At 44.5% G+C, this 18406-nt stretch overlaps 1 protein-coding gene across 3 annotated transcripts in view; it reads left to right on the top strand.

Annotated features, from left to right (window-relative positions):
* Positions 1-3091: 3091 nt before the first annotated feature.
* The window catches only part of WIPF1 (WAS/WASL interacting protein family member 1), a 55466-nt gene continuing 40151 nt past the window's right edge, over positions 3092-18406 (top strand). Inside the window, exon 1 of one of the 3 annotated variants that reach the window (XM_081180723.1) lies at positions 3092-3540. The gene's annotated coding sequence lies outside the window, so the exon portion shown is untranslated. Of the gene's footprint in view, positions 3541-11435; positions 11673-11768; positions 11791-18406 lie in introns of those variants that run through there. The other 2 variants (XM_081180724.1, XM_081180727.1) reach the window with 2 other exon arrangements.

The following is an 18406-nucleotide window of genomic DNA, read 5'->3' on the forward strand; positions in this document are numbered from 1 at the left end:
AGGAAGGAAGGAAGGAAGGAAGGAAGGAAGGAAGGTTTAGAGCAAAAACCAAAACAGAACAAAGTTTGAAGAGAAGAGAGGTGGAGGAGAAACACCCGGAAAGTTGTACAGCCTGCCTATTAATGCTATTTTTTATGTGAATCAAGATGGGATGCTTGCGGGCATCATTTGAAGAAGTAATTGACCTTTCCACACCTCTGCACATCCTGCAACTTGAGAAAGCAGAGTTGGCAGCAGGCCTCTCTCCCCTACTGTTTAATGGGGCTCTTTTTCTTCTGCCTGCACCTTTGCCTGTGGCATCTGTGTCCCCAGAGTACCACTGTTCTCCCCCCCCCCCACTTCCCCAGATAGATGTAATCGAGGCCATTAGAGGCAAGGCAAGGACAATAAACTCTTGGGAGGTCAATGGACACTGGTGGGAGCGATTCAAAGCAAAGCACCTCGTTTGGATATTGTGGGTACGTAGGGACAAAGCACCTTCGCACGAGTCAAACTGCCCTGAAAGAAATACAATGTACTTCTAAGTCAATGGCTTTAAAATCCAGATTCCAGTCTACAAATGGAGGGGCACAAGGTGTATTGTGTATCTGCTGTATACACTGTGTATCTGCTCATAGACTTGATGGATACATGAAACATAGAAATTGAGGCCTTGGCAAATTCAGAGAACCATACGAATCGGAGGAGATGCCAAGGCTGCCATGGTGTTCAAAGGCAGAACTCTCTCCCTAACAATTTCCTATAGGACGGCGTATAATCCAAACCATAGTCATTATTGATATGCCACTACTGTAGTTGTATTGGCAGTGGCGCCCCATCTGTGGAACGCCTCCCCATCAGATGTCGAGGAGATAAAGAACTACACAACTTTTAGAAGGCATCTGAAAGCAGCCCTGTTTAGAGAAGTTTTTAATGTTTGATGTGTTTTCTTAAAAATGTTTTTATATGTGTTGGAAGCCACCCGGAGTGGCTGGGGCAACCCAGCTAGATGGGAGGGATATCATCATCATCATCATCATCATCATCATTATTATTATCATCCCCAGCCACTCTGGGCAGCTCCCAACAGAATATTAAAAACATCAAACATTAAAAACTTCCCTAAACAGGGTTGCCTTCAGATGTCTCCTAAAAGTAAGACAGTTGTTTATTTCCTTGACATCTGATGGGAGGGCGTTCCACGAGGCGGGCGCCACTACCGAGAAGGCCCTCTGCCTGGTTCCTTGTAACCTCAATTCTCGCAGTGAGGGAACTACCAGGATTTTGTTGTTATTTTTGGTGGGCATTTTTTAAAAAAGTTGTTTTTCCTCTGCTTGGTTTTGATTGTGCTCTTCTGCTTATTGGGTTGTGTGTTTTTTAAACCGACCTTATTTTTGCTTCATGGTTTGATTGTGTTGTTACTGATCTTTGTTTGAGGTATTGTAAGCCGCCTGGAGTGGACATTTTGCCTAGGGTATGAATTTGTTTATATTTAAATTCATATCCTGGGCAACATGTCCACTCAGATTAGCTAATGTGGACCACAAGGGTGTGATATGTTGGGGTGGGGGAGGAACTCTAGCTGAAAGACTTGACCAGAAATAATGAGAACAAACTTTCCCTAGAAATGACCAGCCCCTTTGTCAGATTCAGAGAACAGCTGGTCCGAAACCACTGCCACCCTTTATTTCCCCCCCTGGCAGAGATCCTGAGCCTTTAGCAGCTGCGAGGTGGTTTGGTTGGGGAGAACTCAACACTCCCGCAGGTGATACTTCCTAGTATTGCATCATCTCCATGCCAGTTAAATTCCTGCAGGCTATGCAGCTGTTCTAGTCACCAGGTCTCTGCCCAAGGAAAATAACGCAGCACTATTGATAGAAGTTATCTATTTGGATAGATCTGATATAAAGCGACAAACAAATGTGCATTTTGTTAGGATGAAATAGCTGAGAAAGAATTTGAATCCTATCCAGGCCGTCTTTAGCATATGCGCTGCTGGGGTGCCAAAATCCGCCCAGGGCCCCCAAATTTAGTTTAGCTGCCCACAAGTTAACTTTTACTGAGTTTTTTTTGGGAGGGGGGAAGCCAGAGTTGTTGAACTTTTTTGGGGGGGGCGGTATAGAAATAAAATAAAATGAGAACTTCGGGTATAGGGCAGTATAGAAATAAAATAAATTAATTAAAAATTTAAAAATATTTGATGCTACAGAGTAACCGAGTGATGGAAGAGGGGCAGGGACTTTCGCTCCATTGCTTTTCACTGCCACCAATCGAGAGGGACAGTAGGTATACATTTGGTGCCCCCCAGAATTTCCTGCATTGCACCCCCAGGTAAAGACGGCCCTGAATCCTATTTTTTTATATATATCTTGATTTTATTCTTTGAACCACCCTGAGACCCCCGGGGTATACGGCGATATATAAATTCAATAAATAAAATAATGATTTTGTGACATTAAATGCATCTGAACGTCTTGGCAGATTTGATCAGAGGGGGTTTGCTGAAGACGTAATTCCATGTTCATCTTGTTTTAACTAGTCTTTTGCCCAGCAGCACGCAGGCAGCGACAGCCCGTTTAAATCACATTCGGAAAATAAAAATATTTGGTTGTCACGCCTAACAGCACCGGGCGGGACTTGTTTCCCAACTACCCTTTGATAAATCCTCTTTGCATTCTAGATCAGCAAGACAGCACATTTTGCCGCTGCCTTTTTTTTTGTCCTTCGGGCCTGGCCTGGCCTGCCCTTTGCACCTCCACTATCCGGACTGAGAGAGATCTGCCTGTCTCGGCGCTGCGTGTAAAGGGCAGGCTAAGGGCAGCAGCTTCGGGCAGGGGGCGCTTCTGGTGGATACTGGGCATGCCTGCAGGTCGCGCGCATGCTCACTGGTGGGGGGGAACCATTGCAGGGAGTTGAACCCATGCGTAAAAGTAAACAATTCGTAATGCAATTGAGAAGAGGCGGTGTGCGTGTCTAGGGAGTGCATGGGAGTCTCTAATACAGGACAAGCCCAGAAGGACCCCTTCTTTTTCCCCTCCTCCTGCTTTGCGTACCAAAAAACCACACGAGATCCTGCTGGAGGGCTCTAAAAATAGGTTGCCCCCCACCCCAGGCTGAAAGGTCCCGCCTGCGCAACGGCGAGCCTTAAGTTCACCCAGCCACCACCCGCGGGTGTAAGAGTCCGCAGTTGGCACAGGATCTCAGCAGATCTCCGCAAGGGGGGGGAGCAGATCCTTTCCCCCCCTTGCCCCGCCCCCGTTTCTCTTTTCCTGGGTTGACCCCAGATCTGCTCTACCCGGGGAGGAGGAGGAGGACGGATCTCGGTGGGGGGAGCGGCTTCTGGGCGGCGGGGCTGCTCTCTGGATCTGTCTCGCCGCCTTCTTCTTCCTCTTCCTCCTCCTCTTCGCCTCCCCCTCCGCTCGCGCCGCTGCCTTTCCATAAACATCTGGATCAGGGGAGGGGCTTTTTTCCCGCCCCTCTTTCTCTCTTTTGGAGGGGCTCTGGGCAATTGGCAACCTCTGAATGGCTCCGGGGGAGAGGAAAGCGCGAGTAGAAGTTTAGGTTGGTATCCTTCACACTTTTCTTTAAAAAGACAATTAACAATAACGGTGATGATTATGATTGTTTTTTGGAGGGGTGTTGACTTGTGTGGATGTGAGCATCGGTCAGTTACTTTTGCTGGGGAGGCGGCTCCTCCCATCTCCCCACCCCAAGAACAAAAACTAAACCAGCAGAAGGGAGAGGTGCCTCCAGTCTGAGGTACTCCCTCTGCCACCCCCCTCCCCAAATTTCTGCTGCAGATCCCGGGCCGACCTCCCGGTCCTCGCCCCTGTTGCTCCAGGCGAGCCGGGGTTGCTGCAGAGCTCATCTGGCCACAGGAGCCGCCGTTTAGCAGAGCAGGCTTTGTGGTTTGTTTGTTTTTTGGCAAGCGGGGTGTAGAAGAGGGGCGAAAGTCTCCGGCGGGGCGACCCACAGGCCGCCGCTCCCTCCGCAGCCCCTGCCTAAGTTAGAAACGTCCCCCGGGCGCCGGGAGGCGCGTCGGTAAGCAGATGTGGCTCATAAAGTAGACCCAGTTTCAGAACCCGCGTTAACTCTTGCCTTTTTTTTTTTTAATGAAATGGAATCAAAACCCCTCTAGCCATAGAATCGGGAGGGACCCACGAGGTTCATCTAGTCCAACCCCCTGCAGTGCTGGAATCTTAATTTCCCAACTTGGGATTCGAACCCACGACCGGGGAACGATCCAGAGGCTCATGCTGATGTTCCATTGACGCTCTGCTTTGTGTGTTTGCTTGAGAGTCCCTGTTTCTCTTTTCACCTAAAGCAGCTGTGGGTGTCTGGACAGGGATGAAACTAGGCTTTATTTCCCCTGGGGCAAAGACCTAGTTTGGCACACATGCACATTTGCATATGTTGCGAACCTCAGTCCACCCCTCTGGAGACTTCACTTGGGGCAAAAAAAACCCAACCCTAGCTAGCCCCTCCACCCCCTGGCTCTGTTTTGGAAAAGGGTTTTGAGAGTGCTTTAACTATAGCTGATTTCTGCATTCGCGTTTGATAAGTGTCATATCAAGTGATGTTTTAATGTGTGTGTGAGAGAGAGGGTGTGTGTGAGAGAGAATGCCCCCCCCCAGCTAGAACTTCCAGGGATGGCTGTGGGCAGGATTCCTGCCTTTCAGGGGGCTGGATTAGATGACCCTTGGGGTCCCTTGCAAGTCTACAGTTCTATGTTTCTAAGCAGGCGTGAATCAAATCAAACTTCCATATCTCCTCAGCTGCGCCTTAGAGTGAGCTGCAAAACACTTGGAAATGGCTTCTGCAAGCAACTTTGCCAGCTTGCTATAAAAGAGCATCACTGTCTCGGTTTCAACTTCCTCATGCTTGATTTGATTTGATTTTCTCTGTTTAGAACAAGTCATTTGAATCTCTTGAATTTTGGTGGGGGGTTTTTTTGGTGGGGGTTTTTTTTTTTAAAGAAAGACGGAAGAGAAGAGGCTCTTATAAAATTCCCACAGTGCTCTGCTCAAGTATGTGATGCTGGCTATTACCTCCTTCCTGTGCCTATCATGAGCTAATGTTAGCAACTGCTTCGGAGCCAAATGGCTATTGAACGGCTTTCAATTTCCTTTATGTATAAATTTAAAGTTCAACATTTCCCTCCTCTTCCCTGGCATGCGTACAAATACTCTGTTTTCTGTGTTTTGCGTGATTTATGTGACAAGATCCCCAGTCGCTTTTGCTGTTCCCACTCCACCCGCTTTTGAAAACAGATCGGGAAGTATTCTCAAATGAAATGGGTCAGCAAGCCTTCAGCTGACTGTTGCGGTTCCCGCATCCTTACAAATGCTCAAGAGATGAGCAGCGTCCTGCTTCTGGAATAGTTTGCAAAGGTTTACCGTTAGCTCTCAAGACAAGGAGCATTATGTCTAAAACGATGTAGCACAGGAACGCTGAAGAATTGTGTTCTCTGTACGGTGGAAACGGAGTCAGATTGAAATGACAAGAGTTTGAGAAGAATAAATTGGGCGAAAGGGAGAGGGAAATACGATGTAATTAATCAAGAAGAGATCCTCGGTTATTCGCAAGTCGTGTTGCAACTTCCCCTTGCTCTGTTTCCCAGTTGCCGTCTGGATTCCACCCTCTTCCTTTTTGCGGCTGCTGGTTTTAGTGCCTGTTTGGAGTGGTGATTGTGTGGTGATTTGGGCCTCACTCAGCAGAATGAGTAGGAATCTCCTCAGACGCAGCAACAGGGCCTGAATTGGCCATATTCTGAAGTAACCTGCATTTCCCCACCCCTTTGGATGGCAAACCGTAAGACTGTTCAGACTGTGAATTTACTTCACTTCAGTGCTAAGCATGTACAGCTATGGTTGGCCATAACCTGGAGGGGGGGCAGCTAACATGGCGCCCTCAAGACAATGTTGCCCTCCAACTCCCATCAGCCCCAGCCAGCATGGCTGAAGGTTAAGGATGATGGGATTTGTAGTCCAACGTCTGGTCTAACTCTTCCCTTGGAAGAGAGGTGGTATGAATACAGTGGTGCCCCGCAAGACGAATGCCTCGCAAGACGGAAAACTCGCTAGACGAAAGAGTTTTCCGTTTTGGAGGTGCTTCGCGAAACAAATCTCCTATGGGCTTGCTTCGCAAGACGACAATGTCTTGCGAGTTCCTGCGGGTTTTTTTTCCTTCCCCCCCTTTTTCTAAGCCGCTAAGCCGCTTATCAGCTGATCCGATCAGCAGATAAGCCGCTAATAGCGCTAATAGCGCTAATAGCGCTAATCCTCTAATCCGTCAATGGGCTTGCTTCGCAAGATGAAAAAACCTCTAGACGAAGAGAATCACAGAACGGATTCTTTTCATCTTGCGAGGCACCACTGTAAATACTGAAAAGAGAGGGCAGAGGTATAGGGACTAAGGGCAGGCCTGGCCCGGCCCTGCCATTAACCGTGGTGAGGCAGTCGCCTCAGGCAGCAGGCTGAGTGCAGCTGGGAGGAGCAGCAGATCCAAGCCCTGGAGAAACTTGCTGCCTCCTGCTCCTCCCTGGCCTCCTTTTCCCCCCTCACTGCCTTGGATATTTCCCAGGCCTTCTCCAGTCACCTCAGGCAGCTGAGGGGAAAGCAGTGAGGGGCACCATTTTTTGTTTTGCCTCAAGCGGCGAAATGTCTTGGGCCGGAGCTGAACGAGGGGGACCCAGGGATGAGGATTTTTTTTTTTAAAAAAAAAAGTCAGGACCCTAAGTTACATCTTTATTGAGTTGCTGAGGGGTAAATTACAGTGGTGCCTCGCCAGACGAAATTAATTCGTTCCGCGAATTTTTTCGTCTAGCGAATTTTTCGTCTTGCGAAGCACGGTTTCCCATAGGAATGCATTGAAAATCAATTAATGCGTTCCTGTGGGGAAAAAAAAGTCCAAACAAAGCCAAATTTGGTACAACAAGAGTTTATTAAGTGCTCTTTAAAGTCACACATACTGTAAAGAGCATTTCAAAATTCAAACCCAGATTTTTTTAAAAAAAACAGCAGAGTTTTCCCCAGCCACCCAGCACACAGAAATTCAAATCCAGAATTTTTTAAAAAAAACAGCAGAGTGGCCCAATGGTCACAGAAAATCATAAAAATGCAGAAAAAAACACACAAGCTTCCAGATTCTTGCAAACCCCTCCCCAACTGTTTCCCCAGCCACCCAGCACACAGAAATTCAAATCCAGATTTTTTAAGAAAAAAAACAGCAGAGTGGCCCAATGGTCACAGAAAATCATAAAAATGCAAAAAAAAACAAAAAAAAACACAAGCTTCCAGATTCTTGCAAACCCCTTCCCAACACCAAGTCCTTGAATTCCAAACACCCCAACCCAAAATCCAAAAACCCCCAAAAAAGTTTTAAAAGCTTAACTTACCAAATGGCTGCAAAAGAAGTTTTGGAAAAGCTTCAAAAATCACCAAAGTCTTTAAAAACCTCAAAAAAGGCTACTATGTACACTGCGTTCTATGAGTTGCTCCTCGAAGTCAAGTTGCAACTGTATTAACGGTGTTAAGAAAAAGGAAACAAACTTGCAAGACTTTTTCGTCTTGCGAAGCAAGCCCATAGGGAAATTCGTCTTGCGAAGCAGCTCAAAAACGGAAAACCCTTTCGTCTAGCGAGTTTTCCGTCTTGCAAGGCATTCGTCTTGCGGGGCACCACTGTACTTGATTTTTGCATGATTCGCAAACTCTCGTGTTTATAGGAGCGTATTGTTTGTTACCCGTTTCTTTTCTCTCAAGGAGGGGTTGCTTTTCAGCTGCAGGGAAATGGCACAGAATTCTCTGTCTCTGGCTGAACTTACAATTCCCATCATCCCTGAGCATTGGCCACGTTGGATGGAACTGCTGAGAATTCCGCTTTGAGAATATATGTTGAAAACATTTAAGAACCCATTTTATTTTACTAAAAAAGTTCAGTTAAAAACAAACAAGCCCATATCTAATAATGATGCAATAGTAGTGAGTTTCCTGTATCAGCAGCAGCGTGGACAAGATGACCTCTGACGTCATTTTAACTCTTGAGTTCAAAGTTGTACAGTTTGTTTGCCACTCTGAGCAACCTATCCTAAGATTAAAAATATCCGATGGCAGAGACTGCAAGTACTGTTCCTCGTTGCTTGCCAACTTACGTGCCTGTTTGGCAGTTACCTTCATGCAAAATGTGAATTGTACAGTCAAAAGAGTTGCAGCGGATAATATGAAGCATGGCAGGATCTTAGTTAAAGGATTTATTGTTGCTCTGAGGCACATTTTGCATATCTATCTTCCGAAGGTTAAATAAGAAGCCTGAATTGCATTGGAAGCAAATGTAGGCATTTACACTGTGCAGATGTGTGATGTACATTCCTTGCATGCATTCACTTATTTAGGGTTGCCGTGTTTCAAAAACTGAAAATCTGGACACTTTTTTTTGGCAAAATCTCAAAAAAACAAAGTTTTTGAGCTATTTTTAAGGAACATCACCCAAAATGACACCGACCACATGTGTTGCCATACAGCTGGATTTTCCTGAATGTTTTTAGCAATTTCCACCCAGACACTGTTTCCGGCAGCCGAATCCCAGCGATGTCCGGGAAATTCTGGATGTATGGCAACCCTAACTTATTTTACAAATCCATATGTTGCTCTTTCCACCCCACTCCCCTGCCAGTCTTATGTTGGTTCTTCTGTTGTAGCAGCTGTGAGGAATGCCATCGCTGGGGAATTGTAAGGAACAGCAGTCGGTTTTTTGCTAGTCATTTCTTATTGTTCGATTGAATCTCATCGGTTTTGAGATGGTGATAAAACTTCTCTGGAATCAATTATCATTTCCCCACCCCCAGGCATTTCCCAAAAGGAACCCATGATTAAAGAACATGAAAGTATTGGGGGAGAGGAGCCATTTGTTAGCAGTACCCAATTTTACTCATACTTGGAGTAGGCCTCTTGAAATCAATGGGCTTACTCCGAGTATGACTAAATCTGGATAATCAGCCTATGTTTGCAAAGTGAAAACTGCAAATATACGTATATATCAGGCACAGCATACACACAAAAACAGTGTTTGTGCCTAGGTGCTCCGGGGCAAGGAGGAGTGATTTCACTTTTAATTATCTTCATATTCTCTTTTCTAGTTTCTTGATAATGCTTATCTGGGTTTCGTTTTCATTTTCAAGGAAGTAGGAAGTAAATTGGGTATTTCCAATTAAGAGCTTAATGACAGCACTGACTAGCCCTTTAGGGCACAATAAAATTCTTCTGCCTAGTTGTTTATAACTGTGAGATAACTACATCTTGCTCATGATTTAAATTTGTCATGTGACACAATGAGATGCTAGATGTCTGATCCGCCCAAAGTTCTATTGACACTGATGGCAGAGTGTGTCACCTCTCCAGCTGAAACAAATGGGACTTATCCATGCATGCAGAAATAAGCATTTTAAATGGAAATATTTACTTTCTCAGGCTTTAGTATTTCCTCTCTGTTTAATTTCTCCTTTCATAAGTTTTCTCCATGAATGTTGGAATGGTTCTTGCTGGAGTGCTGAGTAAAATACGAAGAATTAAATTGCTAAAGGTTTTTCTGTAGCACATAACTCTTGCACAGAAATGGCGCAATAAGATTTTGTGGTTCTTTTCTTTTCTCGCAAGGACAGAAGAGTCTTGCAGTGTTGCACTGAACTGTTTTCCCTTAGGTTGCTTGGAGACCCAGCAATTTAATTGGGAGCTTAAATAAATGTTGCGGTTGTTCGTTGTTTTTATTTAGGGAATGTATGTGCTGCCACTATCAATCGGGTACAGTGGTGCCTCGCAAGACAAAATTAATCCGTTCCGCGAGTCTCTTCGTCTAGCGGTTTTTTCGTCTTGCGAAGCAACCCTATTAGCGGCTTAGCGGCTTAGCGCTATTAGCGGTTTAGCAGCTATTAAAGGCTTAGCGGCTATTAAAGGCTTAGCGGATTAGCGGCTAAAAGGCTATTAGCGGCTTAGCGGCTTAGAAAAAGGGGGGGGAGCGAAAAAAAATCGGAACACTCGCAAGACGTTTTCGTCTTGCAAAGCAAGCCCATAGGGAAAATCGTCTTGCGAAGCAGCTCAAAAACGGAAAACCCTTTCGTCTAGCGGGTTTTCCGTCTTGCGAGGCATTCGTCTTGCGGGGCACCACTGTACAATGGTAGAGTGATGATTTGTGCCCTCCATGGTGTCCCACAGACTATGAACGTGAAAAGACAATAGTTAAAGCATTAAAGTCTGGGTAGAATTCCTAATAGAACTTGGGAGGATAGATGAAATTCAGTCATGTATGGAATTTCCATTAACTTCCCTTCTACCAGCCTTAAGCATTGCATTAGCAAATATGTTAATCCCACTTTATGCTAAACAGGAGTCCCTCTTACCGGGAAGTTAGATATGTTGGCGTAGGTTTGCTGAGGGTACCACATTGGGTACCTTGATCTACATGAATAGTAATCATGGCTGGTTCCAGTGGTTCCTTCAAAGGTTATCCTACATGCAAAGGTTATCCTTCTCTTCCCAGTGCAATTCCCCATCACTTTCCTTACTGCAAAAAATGGTGAGGGACAGTGGGTTTGTTGCACAAGAGCTCCAAAGCAGCTTTAAGTGTGCAACCTGAATTCGGCAGTATGTGACTGAATCCCACCCAAAAGTAGTGACTGTCTGAAGGGAGACAAGCTACCGTATTTTTCACTCTATCAGATGCACCTAGTTTTTGGAGGAGGAAAACAAGAAAAAAAATATTCTGAATCTCAGAAGCCAGAACAGCAAGAGGGATCGCTGCGCAGTGAAAGCAGCAATCCCTCTTGCTGTTCTGGCTTCTGGGATAGCTGCGCAGCCTGCATTTGCTCCATAAGACGCACACACATTTCCCCTTACTTTTTAGGAGGGGAAAAGTGAGTCTTATAGAGCAAAAAATATGGTAGTTCTTGAAGCTACTTCTTCTCTGTTCCTTCATAGGGAATCCTGGTTCGCATTAGATATGTTGGCATTAACGCAGATAACCGATGTAATTCTCCACCATGGTTCAGGTCGATGGCGAGCATGCAACCTGCTTCTGGTCTCTTTATCGCCACTTAAAAGACAGTTAGCATGACATCTGCCCAGGCCCTTGGAGTTATTGGCATGCAATGCTACTAAAGAAGGACAGCAGGCTGTGTTTCTGATGCTGGCGCTCATGAAGTCAGCCTCTTATGTATGGCTGCGACATTGGTATGCATTGTGCTGGATGTGGCACAAGGGGTTTACCGACTGTGCAGCAAGGAATCAACAAGATATTGTTTGGTTTCTGAATGGAACTGGGAGAATAGTGCTAACAGCTTTATGTCAGGGTGCTTCTTCCAGGAAATTAAACAATGAAATAAGTGTTTGGATCACAGCGGCCTTGTGCTATGGGTTGGATAATTAAATAATGGAAACCTCTGTAAAAGTTTTAGAACTTTAGCCGCTGCAGAGATGCATTAAAAGCAAACAGGAAGCTGCCTTAGTAAGGAACTTTTGATGCTTATAAGGAAGCTAATGAGCTATAGTTCCCTTAGAGGAAACCACACAGAAGTTTTTCAGAAACTGCCTCTCACCGGCTTCATGAGACCTCTCTGGATTCCTGCTCTGCCTTGCAGTGGAGTGAAGCAATCTCCTTCGATGTCACCATAAGGGGGCATTGATGAAGGAAGGAGCTGGTGTCTGGTAAGACGTTTTTAAAGTGTGTTGGCTCTTGCTTGGGCGGTGGGGTGTGTGTGTGTGTGTGTGTGTGTGTGTGTGTGTGTGTGTGTGTGTGTTAAGAATCATGATGACTCTGCTTCGGGTATGGTCACCCTTCTGGGGGCGTCTGTGGAAAATGCTTTAATTGAAGTGAGGGGGGAAATGGCTTCACCTATGTTGGGTAAGAAATGGAGACTAAGGGTGATATCCAGTGTTGTGCAAGCAGATCTTCCTTCCCTCCTCCTCCTCCCCCTCCTCCCCACCTTCAGTTCCCTGTGCCTCCCCAAATATGCTCTGAGTGTATCCCAGATTTGGGAGGGGGCTGCAGGAAGAACAGGAGAGCATTTCACTGAAGATGCACATCACTGGATTTCACGTTTGAAGAAACCTCTAGAACCGGCCTTTGGAGAACATCATGGTGTCTACGCTGATATAGAGATGGACATTGTAATCAGGTTGTATCTCTTACACTGGATAATACTGCCCATTTTAATGTGTGTGTTTTGTATTTGGCGGTTTCTGTAGCAAGTATTTCCCAATTCTAGAAGGTGCATTTGATTTCAGTATAAGGGATTTCCATCTTCTACCTGAGATCTTTCTGTTGCCTCACTGCATAAGGGTAGGACCGGTCCTGGGGTTCAAATTCCAGATTCAGGGTTGTATTCAGCTAAGAAAGTCCTACTCAGAGTATACCCACTGAAATTAATGAACCTAAGTTAGTCATGTGTGTTAACTTCAGTAGCTCTACTCTGAGTAGGACTAGCATGGTCCATACCATTCCAGGAAATGTTGTGAATATCTTCTATGTAGGAAAAGCAGTGCTAGGACAGCAAAAAACTGACCTTGTGGTGCAGTTTAGTGTTGCTCTTTTTAAAATATAGTTGGGGTTTTTTTGGATTCTGAAATGCAGTTTCAATTTTTTAAAAAGGATTTATTAGACAGCTAACTTGGCACTCAGTTAGGTAAAATCATCTGCTAATTTCTAGCAGCTGTACAATCTACTTGTGTTTCAGAAGAAGGACCCAAGGTTCTCAAACTTGACATCATTTTATCCTTATCCTACTACGATGAAGGTTACTTTTATTTTTATACAAGCTGATATGAAAAAAATCAGAAAGCGGACAAAAGTTGTTGTAATTTATTTTGTATATTTTTACCCTGCCCCTTCAACCAAGTTTCCAGGGTGGCTTACAAAAATATAATGCAGTTAAGACAGGCTAAAACACACACACACACACACACACACACACACACACACACACACACAAACAACCCTATGGACACTATTAAGATAATGAGGCCTAAGAGAACAGCATAAAACAGTTGCTGTGAGCAGGAAGCAGCAAAACCCTTTAAATCCTAGAGATCGGATGGAACAATGAAGGCCACAACTGCTGCAAGCATCAGAAAACACATTGTAGTGATAGACTGTAGGGAGGGTTGTATGCGCGAATGATGCTCACTGACAGCTGTGTGCATTGCATAAGGCCCAATTGTCTGGTTAACTTGGCATGGAAGATGAGCCTGGATATCATGCCAGACTACATGTGTATTGCAAAAAAAGGGGGAAAGAGCAGCTCACCCCAAATATTCCCCTTGAAGTCACACCAATGATATGGAATTGCACAAGGGCATTAATCCAGTCTACATCTTGGAGATAAAAATATGCAATACACACTTTGAAAGCTGTTGGTCGCATTTGCTCATGTTTCCTGGTTTTAAAACACCCATGAGGTTGATCGAGAGATTCCCCAGTTGTTATTGACCTAGTATTGCCTGCGGCAAAGGGAAGCCATCATAGTGTTCCCCATGGTTTTTGGGACTTCAACTCCCATAATTCTCCTACTAGGAGTATTGTGCTTTTCCAGTATCCCAAAGCCCAGTTCAGATGTAACAGTAAACCATGATTTTGTGTTGCATGCAGGAGTCTAAGGGTCTTCTTCCTCTCATTGGCTCTAAATCCTTCCCTTCTGTAGGTTTCTGTTGCATCTGAACTGGCAACCATGGTTTGCATTTGCCCTCAAAATGGCAAAAGCTTATCAACAGGCCATGGTTATAGTGACTGCGTTCTCACACACCAGTCAGCCAGATTTTCTGTCTCATTGCGGTTGACAAGAAGGAGCAGCAGTATATCCGTGCTTACTTTCCAATTGCTCCCTCCTTGTTGTAAGCAGCATAAACAAACCAGGCAGGCTGAAGGGAGAAATTTGGCTTTGTGTTCTGTCCAAACCAGGGATCATGGCTTGTTGGCTTCCAGTGCCAGCAATTCAGGCAACTTAACAAGCCATGATTGTTGTTGACCAGCGATCATGGCTTGTTAGGGAGCAACAGATCCCTGGTTTGGACATAATGCAAAGCCAAGGCTTCCTGTTTATTCATTTTGCACCAAGGGAAGAGCAAAGTAGGAACCATCAGGCAGAGGGCACCAGCACTCTGATACACAAGAAACTCTGGCTTGCCTTATGCTTTAAAGAGGGAGGGCATGTGTGGTTCTGAGGCTCCTGTAACACCAAACTATGGCTTGACATTACTTCTGAATTCACCCTTTATCAGTCTATCAAGGGAAACCGTCCATGCAAATTTCCTTTAAAAAAAATAGATCTAAATCTTTCCAGGTAATGCCCACATGTAGTAGCTAGCTTTGATGTTATTCAAAATAACCCAATTTACTATGCCACGTACATGTCACACAATTACAGATAGGTAGCCGTGTTGGTCTGCCATAGTCAAAATAAAAAAATTCCTTCCAGTAGCACCTTAAAGACCAACTAAGTTAGTTCTTGGTATGAGCTTTCGTGTGCATGCACACTTCTTCAGATACACTGTATCTGAAGAAGTGTGCATGCACACGAAAGCTCATACCAAGAACTAACTTAGTTGGTCTTTAAGGTGCTACTGGAAGGAATGTCACACAATTACAATCATTCCTCACTTGCAAGCATTTTCTGCTTGCCTAACAGAATGATCTCCCCTCTCCTTCCACCGTGTGCTGTTTTTGGGGATCTCCTGTCATTCACACCCCTAGCTGATTTTGGGGGAAGTGCAGTTCCAAAGTAAAATTTACTCATAAAATGAGAGCACTGTTTTCTAAATTTAGTTCTGGTTGTTTTAAAAATGGCTCAGTCTTGCTCTCAACTTTCTTTCTGATTTGCTTCAGTTAAAACCTCAGAGTTGCTGTTCTGTTCTCAATCAGGGTATAAACGGGGAGGGGGGTAACAGTTTAAACAACTCGTGTCAGTTAAACATAAAGGAGAATGAAAACAGCTGGTTACAAAACGTGGCTTGCCGATAGTTTTATGCAAAGTTGATTTGTCCGTGGAAATCCCCTCTGCGCCTCAATTGCACCATACTTAGTCACTGTGGGAGGAAAAGCATAGCTGTCCCCACAAATTAGCGAACCAGGAGACCTAAGAAAATCTGAGCAACCTTCTGTTTTCCCTCCTTGTAGCTTTTGAAGAAGCTGGCTAGTGCTTCAGCCATACTTATTCTTTTTTAGCTTCCATCATCTCTAAATTCAGCTGATCTTTTCTTTTAACTCTCATGAGGAAAGAAAACTGCAAACTCTGAGCTGCAGTTATGTGGCTTCTAAAACGGGAAGTTCTCACTAACCGACAAGTTCCTCTCCTGTGATTAAAATTTAGGCATATGTTTTGAGTGGTTGAGGTTCTTGTTTTTGTCTTTTTGTGTTTTGCTGCTCCTGTGGTTCCAGACATGTTGATTTTTATTTGAAATGTTCTTTGGTCAGTGTACAACGTGATTTATTAGCTGGGCAATGGCCTGGTTGTCTTGGACTAGGGTCTGAACTTGCTTTCCATGGACAAACACCCTCCTTTCTTAACAAAGGCAGGCTCCTAGGTTTGGGATTCTGTTCACTGGAGATAGCATGTGCTATTGTGCAGATTAGGGGTACAGTCAAACTTCGGTTCTCAAATGGCTCCGTTTTTGAAGTTTTTGGCTACTGAATGCCGAAAACCCGGAAGTAACTGCTCCGGTTTTTGAGCAGTCAAACGTGTTACGTGGCTCCCGTTTTGAGTTTCCCTATTTTATTGAGGCTTCAGTTTTCGGTCGTCAAATATTTTGGAAATCAAACAGTCTTCCAGAATGGATTGCATTCGACAACTGAGGTTTGACTGTACCGTAAGAGGTGCAAAGGCAGTAAGAGTCCCTCAACAATTCCCTTCCTCCTGTGTACAATGCTGGCAGCGTCAAGCCTCACTTATTATTGGGCAGAGTCACATTGAGCACTTGTGCAACAACAGCTGGTCTCTAAATAGAATCAGTGCAGATTCCCAGAACCTTTTTGTGTCCGTCTGTTAAAAGCATCTCTATGACCCGACACCAAGTGAAGAGGAGGGATTGCTTTTCTTAGAAGCATATAGTTTGCATTTATGGTCTTGCCTCTGTTCTTGAAAGGTCAGGGCTAACAGCAAGTTTATTATCCGCAATCAATGGGATTTTGGAAGGATCTAAGATACTCTTGCATACATGTGCCATTAAAGCAAGCCCGTGCTTATTGAATGAAAAAGACCTTGCATTTCCTCTGGGAGGTGGATCAGCCTCTACTTTTGGCACACCTTCAAAGACAGAGAATTCCAGAGCCAGAAAGCAGTTAACGGAGACAGCGTGTTTGCTAAACTCGTTGCTAATTGCCAATCTCCCTGCATTAAATACACCAAGGCTTTAATCGTGAGTTTCGCATTAGGCTCCTGCCTAACTTGTGAGGCAAGGTCCGTTGCCACGTCTGGAAGAGTTGCAGAGCAACCCAGTTCTATCGGTAATAGCGTAGAAACAGAAAACCATCTTAAAATGCCTGCTACAGTTCACAGAGTTATCACTGTTGGGGGGGGAGGGGTGATGGTGTTTTAGATATGTGCTCTGAAGCCTTTTGAGAAGACAGTGTGAGAAATACGAGTATTAATTTGCGTGTCTGAGTGGTACTGCAGGCTTATTCCAAACGCTCTGGAAAACAGGTCTTGAGGCAGCTTAGAATAATAATTCATGCACAAGAATTTCCACTGCCCAAACATAACCAGATGGTTTAGTGTCCTGTGTTAACTCCGTTGCTTATTTTCAAATCCAAATACTTGGATATTTACTGGCTGGGGAGCAGAGAGCTACAATATTCCACACAACGTCCTGCTGCAGATTTCAAATGTCCTAATGCTACTTCGTTTGATATAATAGGAGGCAGCCATCTGGCAGCCTTTCCTGTAATCTTGGCCCAGTTTCAGGAACTCATTCCTCTGTGCTGATTGAAATTCCAGCCATCCTAACTGTCAATGTGCATGTGCTGGGGGACTTCTTAAGATATCTAGCGATCATGTTTTATATAACGTGGTTAAAGTATCCAAAACACTTCGCCTCTGCTTCCAGTTCCGCTCTGCCTTAACGGGACAGGAAGAAACACAACGGAAATAATAATTGTCACACACACAGGAAGAACAAGCATATAGTTTGAATTGCAGTTTTACAAATCATTTAATGTGTCAACACGAATATCTTGCCAGACCCAACCATCGCCAACACTTTGTGGGTACCGCCACGAAAGCCAGTTAAGGGAGGCTTTAACAGGGGGCACGACCCTGAGTGGACTTTGGTAATCTTTCGTAATGAGCCACCCTGTGCGAGGTCAAAATTTGGCACACCCAGATGGATCTTCTCAATTATGGATCGTCTCAATTTTGCACCCCCTCGGCTCAGTGTGCCACCCTAAATCTGGTGCTGGCAGCACCTTCCTGTTTTGCCTCAGGCGGCAAAATGGGGCAGGCTGCCCCTTCTTAAGGTCCATAATTATATAGCTTGATGTAACTTTATGTACTGGCACCTGAATTCCCTCTTCTCTTCCCATTACTTTTTTCTCTTTCTTATTCCAAAGCGAGATACTTTTGCGGTACAATTGACATGCTATGTTGCATCGCAAAACGTGGCGTTTAGTTTGCCACTGCTCTCCCCAATGACTCCTGCTGCTGCTGCTTCTATTTCCTTTTGTTAATTATCAGCACCTTAGGTTGCTGCAAATTAGCGAACAGTAGGTGTTAGTTATTGGGGTGAACTAGAGCATGTGAGATATAGGACAAAGTCTCCCGTTGGTATGAGTATTTAATGCATACCTAAAGCAACTGCTTCACAAAGTTTCAAATAAGCACATGTCACTGGTGACCAGAAAGTTAGATTTCTACACACACACACACAGAGAAGTTTTCCAGGTTTCAACAAAGTTTCCTTTGGAAGCCTTCAGACTATAGAGCAAGATGTGCCAAGCTTGCTTTGTACCAATGTAAAATTCTCCTTTTTCAGCTTTAAGCTTTTCATGCCTTTTTAGAAGTTATGATGTTCTTAATTCACCTCCTGTGAATTCAGTGCTTTTCTTTCTTTCTTTCTTTCTTTCTTTCTTTCTTTCTTTCTTTCTTTCTTTCTTAGAAGAAAAGGTGCCGGTACCCACCATGAAGTTGTTACACTTTTAACATTATTATTTTTTAAGGTGCTGGTACTGTTTATTCTTCAATCCCCCAAGAAAAAAGCACTACCTTTTCCTTCACTGCTGTAGCTCACACCTTCTTAACGTATTCTACTGGTTTCATATTCCATGCAGGAGAGATGTAAACTCTCTTCACCATTGCTAAAATGTGGGTGATGCACAGCATCAAGTAGCAAATAAGCACTAGGGATCTATATTAGGGCGGGGTGGGTGAGATCAGAGTTCCCAGACTCATTTCAAG

The sequence above is a fragment of the Podarcis bocagei genome (genome assembly GCF_964188305.1).
Source record: "Podarcis bocagei genome assembly, chromosome: 1".
In the NCBI taxonomy this organism is placed as follows: Eukaryota; Metazoa; Chordata; class Lepidosauria; order Squamata; family Lacertidae; genus Podarcis; species Podarcis bocagei.